The following is a 9,423-nucleotide window of genomic DNA, read 5'->3' as shown; positions in this document are numbered from 1 at the left end:
ACTAGAGATAAATCCTGGTCTCACTGACCCCACAGACTTCCCAGCTGCACAGCTGTCACCCACATTCAGAGTGCTTAATTTGGTCCTATGTAGGTTCTCCCACTGTCATTCCAGAGTCAAAGAACCCCTACTAGCTCAGGTCAGCTGTTTCTGTGGGTATCTAATTATGGTCTTGAGTCTTTTGTTGCTATTCTCTTCAACTGAAGTCTGGGATCTCAGCCCAGTACTCAGCTCTGTATCTATACATCAGCTTTCATCAGTTGCTAGATGAAGGTTCTGTGATGACAATTAAGGTAGTAATCAATCTGATTACAGGGAAAGGTCAGTTCAAGCATCCTCTTTACTATTGACTTATGGCCCTTGTTTCTATAGCCAATCAACCCAAGAGATGGTCAGGTCCATGAGAAGACCATATCTGGTTAAATAACATAATGTGATGACTATTCTTGACTGTCAACTTGACTACACCTGTAATTAATTAAATTCTGACGTGGAGAGCACATCTGTTAAAGACTTTTGTAATGTTTCCTTTCCTTTTTTCCTTAATTTGAAATACAAAGATCTCTTTCAAATCCAAATGTTGAGACAGGAAGACATGCCTTCAATCCAGATCTTGAGGCAGTAAAACACTTTAGAAATCTATATATGAATATGAGAGAAGATTTTGTTCTTTGCCTGTTTGGTCTTGCCTTGCTAGCAAATCCATTCTTTTCTGACATTAGATCCTACTTTTTCATGTTTCAAGCATCTACTGAAAACCAATTGACAAATAGAGCTTCATGGACTGAGCTACTTCTGGATTCTTGGACTTTGTTTTAATGGCCAGCTAGTGTTAGATTTGCTGGATCACAGACTACATGCAAATCATTCTAATATTCATATATATATATATGAATATACATATACATATATAATGAGATTTATTCTATAAGTTCTGTTTCTCTAGAGCAGTGTTTCCCAATCTTCCTAAAGCTGTAACTCTATAATACTGTTTCCTGTGTTGTGATGACCTTCAACCATAAAATTATTTCATTGCTACTTCCTAACTGCAATTTTGCTACTGGTATGAATCATAATGTAAATATCTGATATAAGGGAAACCTAATATATGTCCCCTTTGAAAGACTTGTTTGACCCCCAAATAAGTGGAGAACAACTGCCCTAGAGAACCCTAACTAATACAGATTTTAGTACCAGACGTGGGGTATTTTACCAGGAGTCATAACAACCATACTTTTGAACTGGAGGCTCATTCTCTTTACTGCATATTTTGGTATTTTGAGTTGAAACCAACAGACTAAGAAAGGAATAAGAATATTAGGAGAGGTGATTGATCTAGATTATCATGGGTAAGTTGAAATACTTCTCAGTGGAAGTAAAAAGATTATGTCATGAGTGCAGGAAATCTTTTAGGATATTTCTTGGTGCTACCATGTCTTCTAACTAAATGATAAACTTCAACAGCTCAATTCATGAAAGATAAAAAAGGACATAGATATATCATGACTGAAGGTAAAGGTCACTTCTCCAGAAAAAGAGCTAGAATTTGTTAAGGTTCATCCCAAGGGTGGATGAAATACAGAATTAGTAGTTGAGAAAGGTGCTTCTAAATACCAGCAAAGGTCACATGATCAAATACAAAAATGAAAATATCGTTGAAATGAATATTCGGTTATATTTTGTTAAGAATGTACGTGTAAGGCAGGCGGATCTCTGTGAGTTTGAGACCAGCCTGGTCCACAAGAGCTAGTACCAGGACAGGGTCCAAAAACCACAGAGAAACCCTGTCTCAAAAAACCTAAAAAAGAAAGAAAGAAAAAAGAATGTAAGTGTATAGATATTTGTGTTTTTCTTCCTTAGTTTTTTTATTGTGTGGCATAACAGGTGACTATCAATTGTTATCATGTTTAAGTTGGAGTAATTAAAACAATGTCTCTCAAAGGACATTGCCATATTTTCTAAATTTATAATAAGTTTGTGGTTGTACAAAGGATTATTATATTATATGAGGCATAATTATTTTCTGATTAAATATATATTGCTTTTGCAATGGTAAGTTATATTATTTGTAGGCATCATTATGATCTTGTTATTCTTTTATTTGGAAATTAATCATGACATAAGTACTTATGATTGTGAATGATGTAGAGAAGGGGTGTACTTGTGATGGCTACTTTTGATTGCCACCTTGACTATATCCTTAATTACCCAACCCAAAAAATGGAAAGCACACTTGTGAGAAATTATTTTGTTTGCTTTGAAGTGGGAAGATCCATTTCAAATCCAGACCTTGAGGTGGGAAGATTGAATCCTGACAAATACACAAAGTAAGAAAAAAAAAACAGTGATGGAGCTGCACACAGAGAACCAAGAGAACCTACATCCAGCAACTGATGGAAGCAGATGCAAAAAATCACAGAGGAGCATTGAACTGAGCTCCCAAAGTCCTTTCCAAAAGAGGGAGGAGTGAGAATATGAGCAAAGAGGTCAAGACCATGATGGAGATACCCACTGAAAGAGCTTACCTGAGCTAATGGAAACTTTTGAGCCTGACAGCAAGAGAACCAGCATAGGAACAAAGTAGACCCTCTGATTGTGGCTGGGACAGACTGTGGAGTCACTGGCAGTGAGACCAGGATTTATCCCTACTGCTTGTTCTGCATTTTTGGAACCCATTCTCCCTGGAAGGGTACCATGTTTAGTCTAGAGATGGGGAGAGAGGCTTTGGTCCTGCTTCAAAGCAAAGTGCTAAACTTTGTTGCCTCCCCATGGGAAGGCTTACCCTCTCTGAAAAGTGGATGGGAGGGGTAGGATGAAGAATGGTATGGGGGAAGGAAGAGGGAGCAGAAGGAAGGAAGGGAGTAGGAAATGGATTTGGCAAGTAAAATGAGAAAAAAATAAGTTTTTAAAAATAAATTTTAAAAACTTAAAGTTGAAAAATGAAACAATGATAAGCACCAGAAAGTAGAAGAGAAGTCAGACTCTGACATTATAAAACCAGAAAAATTGAAAAGGTATTGACATAGAATTAAATCAGAACTAGGTAGAAATGGATTGTTTCCTTATTAAGACAAGGTTTTTGTTTGTTTGGGATTTTTATTTATTTTTTATTTTTTTGGTTTTTTTGAGATAGGGTTTCTCTGTAGCTATGGAACCTGTCCTGGAACTAGCTCTTGTAGACCAGGCTGGCCTTGAATTCATACAGATCTGCCTGACTCTCAAGTGCTGGAATTAAAGGCATTCACCACCAGCGCCCAACTTGTTTCCTTATTGAATAAGCTTTTGTCACACATAATCTAGATTTAGACAAAGATAACTTGTATCCAAAAATACTTATAAGAAAGAGAATGTGTCAGTCTCAAGATTTACAAGCACCTCAAAAGGGATTAAGCAGAGATCCTGATGAAGAAGTCTCATATTGAAGTGTTCTGTCTATGATGAGCTGACTCTTAGGACAAGATGTTCATCTAGGCCAAGATGTACTGCACATGTGAGTGGCTCTGAGTTTAGTTCAAGGTGATGCGGTGTCCTAGGCATGCTGGAAAGGAAAGATGTCTGAATAATGCTTAGTTAAGCTAAAGGAAAAAGAAAAATGAGCAATTGCAAACAGTTACCATGGTACATCTATAGCTCTAATTTAAGTAAGAATTGTTTATCTGTTAGAATACCCTTCATCTGCAGTAGCTTCCTCCCTCCTTTGCATTTTATGTCCATTTTCCATTTCCTCCCATGACTACAAAATGCTGCTATGGTTGACAGCACTTCTGATCCTACTTGCCTAGACTCAATTTCATCTAATGCAGAATTGGATTTCCTTAGATAACAACATAACAAATCCACACAACTCTGCGTCATTCTCTGCCCCATTGCAAGTGGCTAATCTATGGCAGTTGCAAACACCAAAAGGTTCTTTGGAGAATCTAAACCTTTGTCTCATATCTGCAAGCTCCACTGTGTTGCAGTTCTTGAATTTTAATTTTGAAGCAGAGGATTCCTTAAACCTCCTCAACATGGTAGTGAAGGAAGATTTTGAGGTAAAATCCTGAATTATCACGCTGGGCTGCTGTGAGACTGCATGACTTACCTCTATACTCTGGAAAGTTTGGTTTAGGTTGTTATGTGGCTTCATTGTAAGTCTGTTTATGTTTCTGGTAAAGGGCATGTGGCTTCTTTGACCATATAGAGTGCTCTACTCAGCACTCTTATTTTGGTGTAATACATGATTTTTATAGATGATAAAGTCAAACCTACCACCTTCTAGTTACTTTAAAATGAGATTATAGGTACTAAATAAAGAATTAAGACTTTCAAAGGCAAAAAATATGCTATTAATTTTCAATAGGGGGGACACAAAAATCCAAAAATTTGTGTAGCAATATATGAATAGTCATATTTTTGTCACTATAATAAAACAACCAAGGATACAAACTATATGAAGAACAGGGTCTTGTTTATTTCACAATAAATGAGGTAATGCATTAGTTAAAGCCTAATGATAAACAGAAGACATCCATGATAGGAGTAGGTTTCATAGCACCCAGTTATATCAAAAGCTAGAAAGCAGACCAAGAGATTGACATCTTAAAGTGCTGTCTGAGAGAAAACTCAGTGAACAAGGACTTTCTACTAGGTCCCACCTCCCAATGGTCCCACTACCTTCTGTTAGTGCCACACTAGAAGCCAAACCCATAATCACTAATTCCCTTAGAAGATACAAACTATATTCAGCCTACAGCAAGAACCCTTATTTTGCTGTATTATTTTAAAGAAGTTACAGAAAGACACCAAACTACTTAGATAATAGTTTATGGTCTCTTTAATATTTCTAAACCCCTTCTCATATTGGAATATTTCTATATATTTTATCTTTATTTCTGATTTTTACCATGTCCATTGTTACTTGTAAGTTTCTCTTGTAGAGACTGAACTCTATAGAGATAGCAGGGACAATTTTCACACAGTAGAAGGCCCAGTGTTTATTCACTGATGATGATTTTACAAACATTGAAGTTATAACAAAACCCACTGTGCTCTGGAATACTGGCAAAGTCTATTATAACTATCCAAGGGCCTCAAACTACAGTGCGTCTCTAGCGTAGTGAAATAATTTGTATTTTCTGAATTTGTATAAGTTAGAAGTAAAGGATATAATAAATACAAAAATAAAACAATGTCACACTGTGGCCTTTAGTAAAGCTAATTCCAATGATTCAGGCTTGATTAAGTTACAGTAAAAAAATCAGTAACCAGTATAAATTGTATCACACTTTTCTTTTGCAAATAAATAGCAAAACCCCTGAACAGTTCATTTCCTACAGTCACTGCACCTTCTTCCTGTGCTGTGCTGCCAAGTGCATTTTATTTGCTGCTCTGTCTATTCCACCTATCATGTTATACATCAGAAAGTGGGGAGTGTCCAGGGAATAGTTGTTACCAAGATAACATGTACTTTCTCCTATCATTTGTACTTTGTTTTCAATAAGAAGCTATATCTTCTCAATTGTTGGGTGAGGAGAGACATTAGTAGAAAATAGCATAGTCTCTGGGATCCTCTGTATATGATGGCACATTAGTATTTGCAGAAAGGAGAATTCAAAAGGACAAAGACCACCTAAGGGCACGCTACTGTCAAAACCCTTCCAAGACTCAGAAATAGGAGTGGAAGGAACTTGCTGCTCAGCTGCTATTCCTCTGTGACTTACTTGAACCTAACCTGGGTTCATTGCACTGAGGACATTCCCTGCTGTGCTCCAAATAGACAAGCAGGGGTGGAAGTTGATAATTGACAAGGAAAACTATTGGACCTCTAATGACAAGGCACCTCAGAGGATTATTAAATTTATTATCCTGAAAAGATTGAATTTTCAAAAGACTGTTGGGAGCTAAGGGAAGGAAGAAATGTGGTGGTTAATTGAATTTGCAAAACACTGTCAATAAGAAGAAACTCAAGGGAATTCCATTTAAGGACAAAAGATGTTTGTCCTTTACTCTTAGGTGTGTGTGTGTGTGTGTGTGTGTGTGTGTGTGTGTGTGTGTGTGTGAAGTTTCACAACATCTTTTGGTAATAGTAATGGGCCCAATACTATTGTTTCTGTGGCTCTACTCAAGTGAGAAAATTACTCAATAGATTTCTGTAATGAAGTAAAAAGGATATTAGCCTAGGAGTTACTGGGCCGCTCATTGGTTGTTTGGCTTAGCTGGTCTGTCACAAACAAAGCAATGTGTTTCTGTTCTGCAATGGGAGATGGCATCTTGGTAGCTTTGACTGAAATGGAAGTCAAATAGTAATTTAGATGCCACCTAGTATTAGATTCAGCTATGAAACCCAACCAGGCCATACAGATACCTGTAGTTCTCCCACAGCAGTTTTCAACCTATGGGTCATGACCCCATGGAGTAGCAAAATCACAGTTATGAAGTAGTAACAAATGCTGAAGTCACCACAGCATGAAGAACTGTACTAAGGGGTAATGGCATAAGGAAGATTAATAACCACTCTTCTGCAGAATAAAGCTGCTGTTACATTCTAAAAACATGAATTTTCAATTTAAAAAAAGATATCAATGGATATCAGGAAGACAGTATTTGTGTGTGTGTGTCTGTCTGTGTGTGTGCGTGTGTGTGTGTGAGAGAGAGAGAGAGAGACAGAGAGAGAGACAGAGAGAGAGAGAGAGATTTAAAAAACTACTCCAATTCATTAAACTATTTCCCTATTTACTCATAGTTCTGTATATAAAATAAATATATACATAGCTTATATATCTACTTCATCAAGTTCTATGTATTTGTGCTAATATGTGACAATATGCAAATAGCGATTAATGTATTTACATAAATGAAAATCTTATTATCTCTTCTTGGTATATTTAATTTAAACAAAAAATAAATTTGCTTTCATTGATCACTTGAAGAAGAACAGGAGAAAAAATAGTGACTATATCAATAGTTCTTTAGTCCACATGATATGAGCTCAAAAAGGGAAGGCCCCTATTACAGCCCCATCTAAAAGAATGCATGTGGATAGCATAGAAGAAATGAAGCAAAATATAAGGAATATTTAATATTCTATTATCCACCCCAAAACACAAAAGCTAATGAAGCTTATGACAATTGCTGGTGTTAACTTCTATCCTGGTATGTAGGTATGTAGTGTGTGTACAATTCATATTGTGAAATATTGAGGTACACATTCAATGGAGCAAACTTTAAAGCCTCTGGATAAAGTGGGGCTCTCCACAGCAACACACACTTTTCCTGTTAGGCTATCACAGAGTTCCAGAGAGCAGCACATATTTAATATCCCCAGACTGGCTGCTGGGGAGTGGGGTAGATCTATACAACAACCCTGAGATAGGTTTTCTTCTTTTGGAAATCAGAATTTTTGTTTATGGTCTTAATCGAATTGATGGATTTCATAGATTTTATCAGGAGTGATCTTTATAGTCACCTGACTTCTAAAACTTAAAATCTTCATACTAAGATCAATATCCGTAGCTGATTGACACTTGCCTTTATACCTAGCCCAGTTTATAAACACAAATCTTGAAAACAAAAATTAACCATGGTTAACTAATGAAAGTTAAACAATATTTCTTGGTGTTGATCTACATCTACCAACTTTCTAACTAGAAGTTGGTGTCGAGAAAATGCTCTCAAATCACAGACTAACAACTCTGCTGTGTAACCTGCAATAACTGTGTGGGAACAGTTTATTTTTCTAGCGAAAGGAAGTCCAATTGAGTGTTCAATGATTTCTACGAACGTGTTAATTTGCTATAAAGAAAAATCAGTCCTCATTTTTACCTGTTTACAATAGCTCTAAGTCAGTGGTTCTCAATATTCCTTATACTATAACACTTTTATACAGATCCTTAGGTTGTGGTGACCCTCAACCATAAAATTATTTGGATGCTACTCATAACTGTAACTTTGTTACTTTTAGGTATTGTAGTGTAAATATTTGATATGCAATCCCTGTAAAAAAAAGTTGTTCAACATCCACCAAATGGGTTGAGGAAAACAGGTTGAGAATAACTACTGTAAGTAAGGCAATGTAGACCTGTCAGTCATGAGACTCATTCAACCACTGAAAGGAAGCATATGTGATTATTTAACCTACAATTGCCTGTTGGTAGTGTGGTTAAAATTATTATGATACTAATTGAAGTCTTTTTAATTTTATGATATTGGAGTATTGTTATAAGGTTATATCCCAAATGACATTGTCAGTGATAATTTTAGAAGTTATCTACCCTGAGCATTTATCCTTCAAACTTAATGTGACACATTATGAAAGTCAGCCTTAATTTTCTTGAGCTGCATGTGGATCTAATAAAGGAAAATCAACTCCAATATCTTACATTTTGCCTACTTTGCATTAAGCTGGTCCTCATGGGAGTTAAAGAGACATCTTGCAAATGGGCTTGAACCAGTTAATAATAAAACCCCTTTCCCTGAAGAAATCAATATACTATTTTGGACACAATTTATTACTACATATTCATTTTAGACAGAACAGCAGGCAGTCTCCAGAAGAGATATTTTAATGTGTCCTAAAATTTTCCAACTACTACAGGTCCTCGGAACCTGCATGCTTAATTGTTAGTTCACATCAATTACTCATACTTTTGAAATAGTTACTGAATGCGTTAAATTAGTTAAACTTAATACCAGAATACAAATGACTAAAATATGAGTTAAAATTTGCTTCTAGACTGTTTCTTTGATATTTGTTTTATTTCAGGTAAGAAAATCACTAATGTTATTTTTAAAAATGCCTCATATTAGAATTAAGAACTTCATGGAATGGACTGAGCTCCTAAGGCCCAAATGAGGAGCAGAAGGAGGGATAACATGAGCAAGGAAGTCAGGAGCGCAATTGATGCACCCACCCACTGAGACAGTGGGGCTGATCTATTGGGAGCTCACCAAGGCCAGGGTGACTGGGGCCAATAAGAAGCTAGAGCTAATGGTACAAGCAATGCTTTAATTAATACAGTTTCTGTGTGGTTATTTTGATGCTAAGCTAGCTGTGCACCCAGGAAGAACAAGCAGCCTTCCTGCTAGAGTGAAGGAGCCCAGGAGTTCATTGACTTCATAGTGGAGATTTGTAGTGAAGAAATTTTATTACATTTGTGGATTTCTTAGAGATGCTGTTGAGCAATGCAATAATGGCTATACTTTGCGACACGATAGTAATGTTTCATGTCCTTTATGACCTACGGTATCAGCATGTATGTTCTGTTGTAGGTTGATATGCCAGTGTATAGTTTGTGCATGTGTATACATATGTCAGTGTCTGTAGGCATGGCTCTTGCATAACTACCCCCCAAACTAACCAATCACACTGCCAGTCATAAAACCAAAAAAAAAAAAAAACAAAAAACAAAAACAAAAACCCTCACTCTATTTAACAAGGTTCAC

Source organism: Microtus ochrogaster, chromosome 10, assembly GCF_000317375.1.
Source record: "Microtus ochrogaster isolate Prairie Vole_2 chromosome 10, MicOch1.0, whole genome shotgun sequence".
NCBI classification, from domain to species: Eukaryota; Metazoa; Chordata; class Mammalia; order Rodentia; family Cricetidae; genus Microtus; species Microtus ochrogaster.
This window is presented reverse-complemented; position numbering follows the sequence as displayed.